Genomic DNA, 9,644 nt, shown 5'->3' on the forward strand with positions numbered 1-9,644 from the left:
TATAAACTCAGCAAGAGAGTAATTGGTCATCCTGATAGTAAAAGTCAGCAAAGAATTGCAACTTCACAATACTAAGGTAACAATAGGAAATCACAAAACACTCACTGTAATTTGCTGAAGGCAGAGTAAAACTCGTCATGTAAAACTACACAATGATGTGCGATTTCTACTTTAAGAGTACACAAAATAGAATCTCTTAATGAGAGTCCAAAACTGCTTGGCAGCCATTTGAGGGCAATGTGCTAGCGTTTGCGGGGGTGGAGGAGGAAGAGGGATCCCAAAACACAGGAAGTTACTGTGTAACTGTGTGCTTGATTTCAATCAGTCAGGGTAACAGTGATGTCACAAAGGCATGGCTAAAATCACTACTTGCTGCTCTGTGGATGTAGTACGTGTCTGAAAGCACTAGGAACCCGTGCCTTCTGTAGTCTGCCAGGTGTAACAGCTTATTCCCACAATTTCATGTATCTCAACTGCTTTTAGTAACTGGATGATCCACTGTGTGACTTTGAATTCTTTTTCACCAAGAACACCCCAAACACACTGCAAAAAGCACTGCCAGCAGGAGTGCTAAATGTGCTGCTGTTTACAGTGGTGGCCACCACTGTACCCTGGGAGTCAAGAGCAAACCTCTCACACCGATGACGGACTCACCAAACCTTAACGTCCTCCCCTGTATCCATTTTGAGCTACATTTTCTGCAGGAGATACAAAATTTTACAGTAGGGGCCCGTCCCACACTGTCACTGCTGGGACTGCCCAGCTGCGAGGGTTTTGTTGTTTAAAGCCCAGCATTCTTCAGTTTGGGTCAGCATTCAGAAGAGATAGTGTTGTCATTAGCAGCTGCCCTAAACTGATCTTTAATTCTTCTGTGCCCCAAGTCCTCCACATCATTCAAAACTTACTACACAAGAACTTCCTCATCTCCACACCACCATCTTCCAACACACTAAAATACCACATGACCTCCACAGATGTTCATGCCTACCTCTCTTTGACAACTCATATTGCTCAACTGCATATTTAATAGCAATTTTTATTTCTGAAATAAAATAGGAGAAAATAAAAGCTTGGCTAATGTCACCTAATTGAAAAATAAAGAGATCATCAGCATTCTGAAACCAGGAATATTGCAGAGTTTTAGAAAATTTTTGTTGTTTTTTTTTTAAATACCATTTCAGTTGGGAGCATATTTTCTGAATTCATATTATTCCTACATGGCAAACATCCCCATTCATCAAAAACTTTCCAGTGATCAACATACCCTGCCTGCTCAACGGGACATGCCTCCAGCTGTGACACCAAGGAGACACTTTACCAGCTGCTGCTGCTCCAGGAACTGCAGAGCACATAAATGCTGCCCAAGTTCTGACCACAAGCCAAACACTCAGCATACCCTGCCCCTGCTCCTGCTGCTGACAGAGGGTTCCACCTCAGCTCCCTGCAGCCCTTCCCAGCCTGCACAGAATTCCACCCCGCAAGGCCATGCACGCAGCAGCACTCCCAGCTGCCTGTGCCTCAGGAGGCCATTTGCTTGCTAAAATTAATTTGTTTGCAGAGCTGCCAGCAATCTAAACTGACATTTCACCAACCCCACTACTTGTGTTAAAGGGATAGATCAGCATCAGAGAGGAGCTAAAATTTTAGCTGAAGAGCAAATACAGTTGATTAAATGAGGGGGAAAGTGCTTTTAAGAGGCCAAAAACCTCTTTAGGAGTTGTTTAGCTCAAAATTCACAGAGGCAGGCAAACATTTATGTTACTATAACCATACCTAAAATATTAACTTTTCTAGGAGTGAAAAGAGAATTTTAAAAAACAGATGTTACCCTTTCTAACAGCCCTATTTAATATGAAAATCACAAATATTTTGTCTGAATAAATACTGCAGCTAACACTTTATCAAAAAAAAAAAAGGTGGGAACTAGACAAAGATTCAACAATATTGCTTCTCAGTCTGAAGACAGTGAAACATTTGCTTTAAGGCAATTAACAAATTATTAGTGCATCCCAGTGGCTTCAGTAACTATCTGAAGTTCTTTAATGTGACATGCAGTAAACTCCCTGAAGTAGCACTGTGATTGGTATTTTACAACAGGCGTGTTCCTCAGCTTGGAAGACTGCAATTTTGTCACAAATGCACTCTTGAAAAGCATTGCAGAATTGGATAAGCTAAAGGAAAATGATGTATCCTACAAAATTCAACAGTTTACCATTTTAGCTAATAAAAGTTCAGCTAATATAAGCAACTAGATTGAAAAAAGGAACTGGAATTAATTCAAGTAATGATGACAGGCTAGGACGTACTAAAACAAGAAAAAATTTCCTTAATAAAACTCACTGATTTGGAGAAGCCTCTGCTTTCTATAAATCTGTCTACACATTCAATACAACATCTTTGGAAAAAAAGGCTTTAAAACACAAGAGTGGTACTCACTTGTAAATTCTTCATGTTGCTATCTACCTCAGCTCTCCAGTAAAGTGGTTGGAAAGAAATAAAATCATACTATTGAGTAAGAAAAACTATAAAACCATGCTTATAAAAAAAACCATAAATCAACAATACTCTGCTTCAACAGTACCTACATTGAAATTGCCATGCTGGTCAATCTTGCCTTACAGAAGTAACAGACAAAACACTTGTAGAACTGATTTTTTTTTTTTTTTTATGATTGCCTTTTTTTACTCAAGTTGAGGAGCAAAATCTATTTTCTACAAACTTTGCTAAAAAAATGGATGAATCTGGTCAGCTTTGAATAGTTCTCAGGGAAAATATTAAAGATTTTATTAAATGCAATTCTTTTACTCAAGTTGAGGAGCAAAATCTATTTACTGACTTTGGAAACAGAAATGGTTAAACAATTTTTTTCTGGTCTTACTCATATATAAAATAACTATGCTTCAGCTCTGGGCATGCTCTGCATCCAGCCTCACAAATGGCTATAAATGTGGTTTGGAGAAAAACTGTATCTGATTGCAGCTTGTTACAGGTGTTCCAGCAATGTAGAAATATTAGCGAGGCCACATTCATTGTATCTGACTTCCAATTTGCCTCTGTGAGGCAGGCACGGACCCAATGACCCCCAGAGCCCCTTTCACTGTAACCTATGCTATGATTCTATGAATGGAAACTGAAAACACACGGCAACACGTTTTTTTTTAAATGCCAATGTATTATTATTCTATTTATAACTCAATAGTGCCCTCTGCTGATGTTTTCCTGCTTGGTTATTTGCATGGAAAAATTGTGAGGGTATGTTTTGGGAATGTGTTAACACCTTTCCTGCAAAAGAAGGAAGGAAAGTTGCAAACTATTCATTCAGCACAGGGAAGAGAATATAAGTGATCAACACCTTTACCAGATCAGTTTGGAAATGGTTTGGGTATTTAAGGTCAAAACAGGTCTCTTCACCCTCTGCCATTAACATTTAGGATATTTCACAGCAGCCTTCAGAGCTACAGAACAATCCTTCCCAGAACACATCAAAAAACTCCAAAAAGAACTATCAGCCTCCCTTGCTAAAACAACAGCAGGTGCATGCAGGTAACTTGAAAGAGAAGATAAAAAATGACATGATAGGGAAACCTCTCAAACCTGGAATACCACAATTAGCAACCATTCATCACATACATACACAAAACTTTGCAGGTGTTAGAGAAAAAAATTTATTATAACCTCTAGTAAAGAAAGGATTTTGATGTCATTTATGTCCTTACCCTTGGCAGAGTCTACTACTTAGGACGACATCAAAACTGGTTTTAAGATACAGCTAAAATGGATGTGTGTTCAAAACAAACATTACCACACACAACAGAGCTTCTCCAAACACTTGTCAGGATTATGACTGGCTGTTTTAGAAGCTTCTCAGTAGTGTGAGAATTCAACTTTATTAAAACTGCTACAAAGGCTGGCAAAAGAGCATCAAAGTTCCCCCTTGAAAATTTTTTAGACTACTTACATTTAGATTCCAGGCAAATTTTTTTTCCAATTTTTACACTAATTTCCAAGCTTTTAAGTGCTTTGTAGAAGTGTTTGTTCTTATTTTAGACATATCCTTTCTAAATCTGTTTTTTCTTTTGCATTCCTACAGCCTCAATGACCAGTAATAGTTCCTACTAAATGGACTGCATTCCCTAGTTAATCAGCAATAATAGCCTATTAGCAATCACCATGATTGAAGCATTCTGAGGGAAAGTTACACAAGTATTTTCATAACAAAGGTAAGATAGTAGAAACAAATATTTGCAGAAGTGACACAGCCATTCATATATATATGAATTAAAAGGATTTCAAGTATCCTTCATAGTGTTTAAATGTCTTTCATAAACATCTGTTTACAAAGAAATGCTCTGTTTACATGCCCATAGAAAAATAAAAATTACACTAAAGAAAGTTAAATCCCCATCTTTTTCTGTGTCTTGCTGAATGGGACAGAACAGCAAGGAAAATTCAGGCTAAACTTTCTGAAAAAATCCAACAGCAAAGTTAAGCAATGAAACTGATCACCACAAGGGTTGAAAGATTTCCACTACAGTTTCAGACAGATTATTATCAGCATTATATTCCTTAGGTACAGCTCAATTAAGAAATAAACCTATTTTTTTAAGATTAAATTAGAAAATAAGACTCTTGGCACTGTTGAAAAATTATTCAATAGTAGAAGTTTATCTGAGTAAAAATATGACAGTCTGGTTTGTTGCTTGTATTATATTTGACTAACACAAAGGCATTAAGCCTAAACCATAATTAGTTATTAACTATTAAAGGTGTTTCTCTAAGAAGTTTTGTGTTTCCAGCACATGATGAATTACCATATATGCACCCTGAGATGCTAAAATTATCTGCCAAGGTGCAAATGAGAGCCCTGTGAGGTAACAAGGAGTCACTTGTGAAAGCTGCACCTTCCTTCATTTGAATGGCCTGATCCATACTCACATATAGTCACTTGACTGAAATAAATAAACTTTCACTCATACTTGCAGAGGCAACACAGTCCTGAGAGTTTCTTTACTGCCTTCTGAATCAACAGGATTCTTGACCGAGTGCCAGCTGTAGCTCTCCTAGTGGTAACGTGCAAGCCAGAAGAAACACAACTCAACTTTGCATCGCAGGCTGAGCTTGCAGCTAGAAATGCTTTTATTTATAAACATGTTGCAGCAAGGGTGGCAACTCCAGCAGCAGGGACTGCAAGGCAGAAACAGCACCTGACTGCTCTGGCAAATGAAAGCAGCTCAGAATCCAGGCACACATCCACATGCATCTTACTGAGAGGAGAATTTACTTCCTTACGCTATTTCATCTAACTCATTTTGAGCATGGTAGATATTGTTCTATAAAGTGCAAACCCCAAAATTTCCAGGCAGTTCACCATACAGCATTTCTAGTGTAGTAGCTTGCTACTGCTGTGCCTAGATTCCATCAACAACACAGGCTGGAAATATTAAATCCAATATCTCCCAGTATAACTACCCTGACTTACCAGGGAATACCAATTCTAGAAGATGCTGTGAGAAGGAATGTCTGAAAAGCTACAACTGAACATTTTTTTTCTAAGTGTGGTTACCTGCTTCTGGGAAGGTACTCAGTTAAATTACTTGTAAATGAATACTTCTTGCTGCTCCCACACCACCATCACCCCCTTGCCACGTGGCTTTAAAAATTGAGCAAGAGCATCTACGCAGTGCAATATGTGGAAATAGGTCCCAAATGATTTCGTGACCCATTCCTTAGAGTACCTCCTTGCATCCTAAAATAACTTTTGCTTCTGCCTGATAACATTTATTGGTTCTCTTCCAACCTGAGGCCTTAATTCAAGAAGACAGCCAGCCTTCTGCTTAGTCCAGAATAAATGGCTCTACTTGTATGGATCAAGTTAATTGTAAACTTACATGTTGAGAGGAGATATGAAAACAGGCTTTGAGCACGGCATCGGTCCACATCGCTTCTCAGTCACCGAACAAAATGTCCCTGGCCTTCCAAGAAGGATGTGCATATAAACACATGAGGTGCTAGAGAGGAACACAGAACAGACATTTCTTAAATTAATTAATAGCTAGATACACAATGTGCTATTACACTGGAGTTTAAAGTAATCTGATCAATTGTTTTTATCCCCAATGTAAGATGATAAAAAACAGTTTTGCATTATTAGCAAGATGCGTGTTAAGACATAACACAGAATCATGGCATAAAAGCCAAGTTGGAAAAGTGCACATTATCTTCCTGGGATGAAATAAATTACAGATAATATTCCTACTTTACAACTAGTAATTGGATCCAGTAGAATAATAGTTTCCATCTTGAGAGGGAAAGAAACTAGAATTATTACTTTTCTCTCCCATATATTTATTGTCCTTTCCCTTGGAGCAAAAGTTATTAGTGTGCCCAAAAAAAATTAAAGACTTCTATCTGAAAAGTAAGAGATGTTAATGAAACATTGGGGAGAAGCAAAATTGAACAGATCATTCAGATCTCATCTGGCAGGATAGGCCTCTGCCCACAAAAAGCAAGGATGTTGACCCATTTAAACTTTGTCACTTTAAGTGCTTAAACAAAAGAAGAAAGTATTCTGTAAGAGAAAAAATAAATGAGACATAGAAGAACAGTAAATTATAAGAGAAAGGATTTCAGATGTTAGATACATGAAAATCAGTTGTTTTTCTCTATTTAATTCCTACATATAGAAGTAAGTATAGAGTTTATATTATAAATCACATTAATGAAAAGGATGTTAGAACAAGCAGTCACCTCCAGGAAACAGAGAAAGATTTGGTGACATATTCCCATAAGCTTTCTTCATCTTCAGGCTGATTCTCAGCCTTCATCCTTCCTGAGAACTTGAGCACAAGTGTCCACTGTTATTTTTGGAACTGACTTCTGCACTCAAGTCCTTGCTTCTGTAATGTGTTTTGCCTTCCCTAAGCTCTCTGTTAAAAACTTGGGCTTTAGAGAGCATGCACAGATTTCAGAATGCAAACAATTGTTTTAAAAGGGATATAACACGTAGAGGACACATTTTAAATAAGATTGAGTTCCTCCACTACTTACTAACATTTTCCAAAGTACCATTATACTACCAGAAGACATGCAATTCTATATTTATTCTGTAGTATTTTCTTTCCATTTTCAGTACACCAGTAACATTCTGTTGAATAAATAAAGCATTTTATTCTAAGCATTTCATGAAAAACAAGTGTCATTATCAAATGCCAACATTTTAGGGCCAAAAAAACTATAAACATTTAATATATACTAATTTAATCCAAAAGACTAGAGGATGATGGAGATGCTAGATCTCAGTTGTTCTTGGGCTAGCTACTAATACTTCCATTGAAACATTAATGTGATTTCATGTGTTAGAAATGTACTGTTCACTTCAAAGAATGTGGTATCAAAACTCAGAAGTCCTCTTGGAAGAAAGCTTTGGCAAGGAATAATCAGTGTAGTCTCCACCTCAAACTTTTGTTTCTTTCAGTTTTCCTCTTAACAAGTGGAAGCTTCTGTAAACTAAGCATTTCTAAAAGACAGAGGATACAGAATGGCAAAATTCCTGAAGTTATTCATAAGTAAATTTAAAAAAAAATTAATCTTTAGGTGTAACTCTATTTGAAGTCTTAAAGACACCAATTTTTCCTAGCAAACACCCTAAACCAAAAATTAGCAATGCTTTCATTCTTTACATTTCAGCACTGCAATGTCATTTGATACTCCACAGCCTTTTGTTTAATCCTCACTTGTCCTATTAATTGCTGACAAGCATTTTAAACCTGTAATGCTGATGCATACTCCCTAAAAACAGCCCTCACCAGGAAGAGAAAGGAGCAGGGGAATAATCGGCCTTTGCCCAGTAACTCTTTGTTTATGAGGTGTTTATCATACAAATAAAAATCATCATTGGACAACTCAGTGTTTATCAATCACATCTTCCTGGGAAAAGCATCATGTCTGACATGTTGGAAAATACTAAGTCAAAGCCAAAATGGTGACTCCACTTCCACTCCAGGAAAATGCACAGCTATAAGCAGAGAAAATACCAAACTCCAGAGGATGAATCTAAATTCTCTGTAAACAGAACACTGGATAGTGACTGAGAATAGGAATCATCCTTGCCAGAAGGTGGCAATAATGACACTGTACTAACATGGACAGCTTTAGATTTAGAAAGCTGTGAAGATTTAAGCATTAAAAAAATTAACTTGGTAGAATTGCACTACTAATTTCTTATGGCACTCTTCATTTCCCACTAACCGCCCCTCCAGGGACAGGACAAAAGTCTCCTGCATCTTACAGCTGCCTCTCTCAAGCTTTCTAAGAGAAATTCTATGAAGCCAAGACAAGACTGGACTGCTTCTCAGATTCATTTTTTAAACCACATTTTTATACCTACTAAATGCACTACAGGTGCATTTAGTGGTGGTGGATGGCCATCTGCACAAAACCTAACAAAAACTGAACAAAATTCTGTAGATTTAGGTCACCACCTAACTCAGTAGAACATAATTATGCGTTTATGATAAATAAGGCAAACACAATCATTTGATGAAGCACAAACAAAAAGTAGCAATAAGAGATACTAATCCTTTCATCTGGCATAAAATACTGCAGCTTTAGTAGCTACAAAAAAATATTTCTTGGTCTGCAAAAACACAACACCTTCCAGTGAAACATTAACACAAACCAGTAAGGGCCATCAGCCTTACAGCTCTGGTATGTTACATTTCATGTAGTTTTGATTGAAAAAAATACCCATAACATTGCTAAAAATCCACTTAGTGTAGTCTACTTCAGCATTCCTTACCAGCAGGATAGAAAACCCTAACTCCTTAAAGTAATAAGTTTGAGCTACACAGCTAATACAGCTGTCTCTGGAACTAGCACAATATTCAACTAATTTTAAAAATTTATACCCATTTTCAGCACTTTTTAACCAGTCTGCCCTGCACTTCACTACACCTGCTTATTACCTTTTCAAGATGTACATATTGTGTCAGGGTAGAAAATCCTAACTCCTAAAAGTAACAAGTTTGAGATACACAGCTAATACAGCAGCCTCCGAGACCAGCACAATATTAAACTAATTAAAAAATTTATACCTATTAAACCCATTTTCATCACCTTTTTAAGCAGTCTATGCAGCACCTCACTAAACCTGCTTACTACCTCTTCAAGATGTACATATTGTGTATTGTGCCAGAGCCCAAAGAAGATTAACAGGTTCTGATGGCCCTGGACAGCTCCCCCAGGCACATTCTGCCACTACCCTACCTACAGCTCAGAGCTTTTATCCTAAAAATTAACTGAAAAGGTATTTTGCTACTAAAATAACCTGCTCTGACCACCCAGCTGTTGCAGCACATATTGCAGCAGAGACAGCCACAATACACAGAGTATCAGCAAACAACTTCAGAAAGCACCAGCCCACCCAGAGTATCAGCACACCACATCAGAAGGCTTCAGGTATCTGCCCATACAGAGTGACACCATCTCCCCTCAGAAGGCTGCAAGCTCTGCCCTTCTTGTCCTCCAGCCCAGCCTTTCACAGCCCTCACGCTCATGCAGTGCCCCTGTGTGCCCTCTGCTCCCTTTGGTGGTTGGTCAGTAACACCTCAGCACCCCATGGCTCACTGCCTTCAACACCGCTCACC

The 9,644-nt window shown here is 37.9% G+C and overlaps 1 protein-coding gene across 5 annotated transcripts in view; it reads right to left on the minus strand.

Moving 5' to 3' along the window:
* Nucleotides 1-6,863, minus strand: part of IRAG1 (inositol 1,4,5-triphosphate receptor associated 1) — a 93,827-nt gene extending 86,964 nt beyond the window's left edge. For 3 of the 5 annotated variants that reach the window (XM_041415230.1, XM_041415231.1, XM_041415224.1), the window contains exons 1-2: nt 6,748-6,863; nt 5,889-6,008 (exon numbers count right to left, since the gene is read on the minus strand). The gene's annotated coding sequence lies outside the window, so the exon portion shown is untranslated. Of the gene's footprint in view, nt 1-5,479; nt 5,585-5,888; nt 6,009-6,747 lie in introns of those variants that run through there. The other 2 variants (XM_041415229.1, XM_041415228.1) reach the window with 2 other exon arrangements.
* Between the last annotated feature and the right edge of the window lie 2,781 nt (nt 6,864-9,644).

This window comes from Onychostruthus taczanowskii, unplaced genomic scaffold (genome assembly GCF_017590055.1).
Source record: "Onychostruthus taczanowskii isolate IOZ18803 unplaced genomic scaffold, ASM1759005v1 scaffold49, whole genome shotgun sequence".
Lineage (NCBI taxonomy): Eukaryota > Metazoa > Chordata > Aves > Passeriformes > Passeridae > Onychostruthus > Onychostruthus taczanowskii.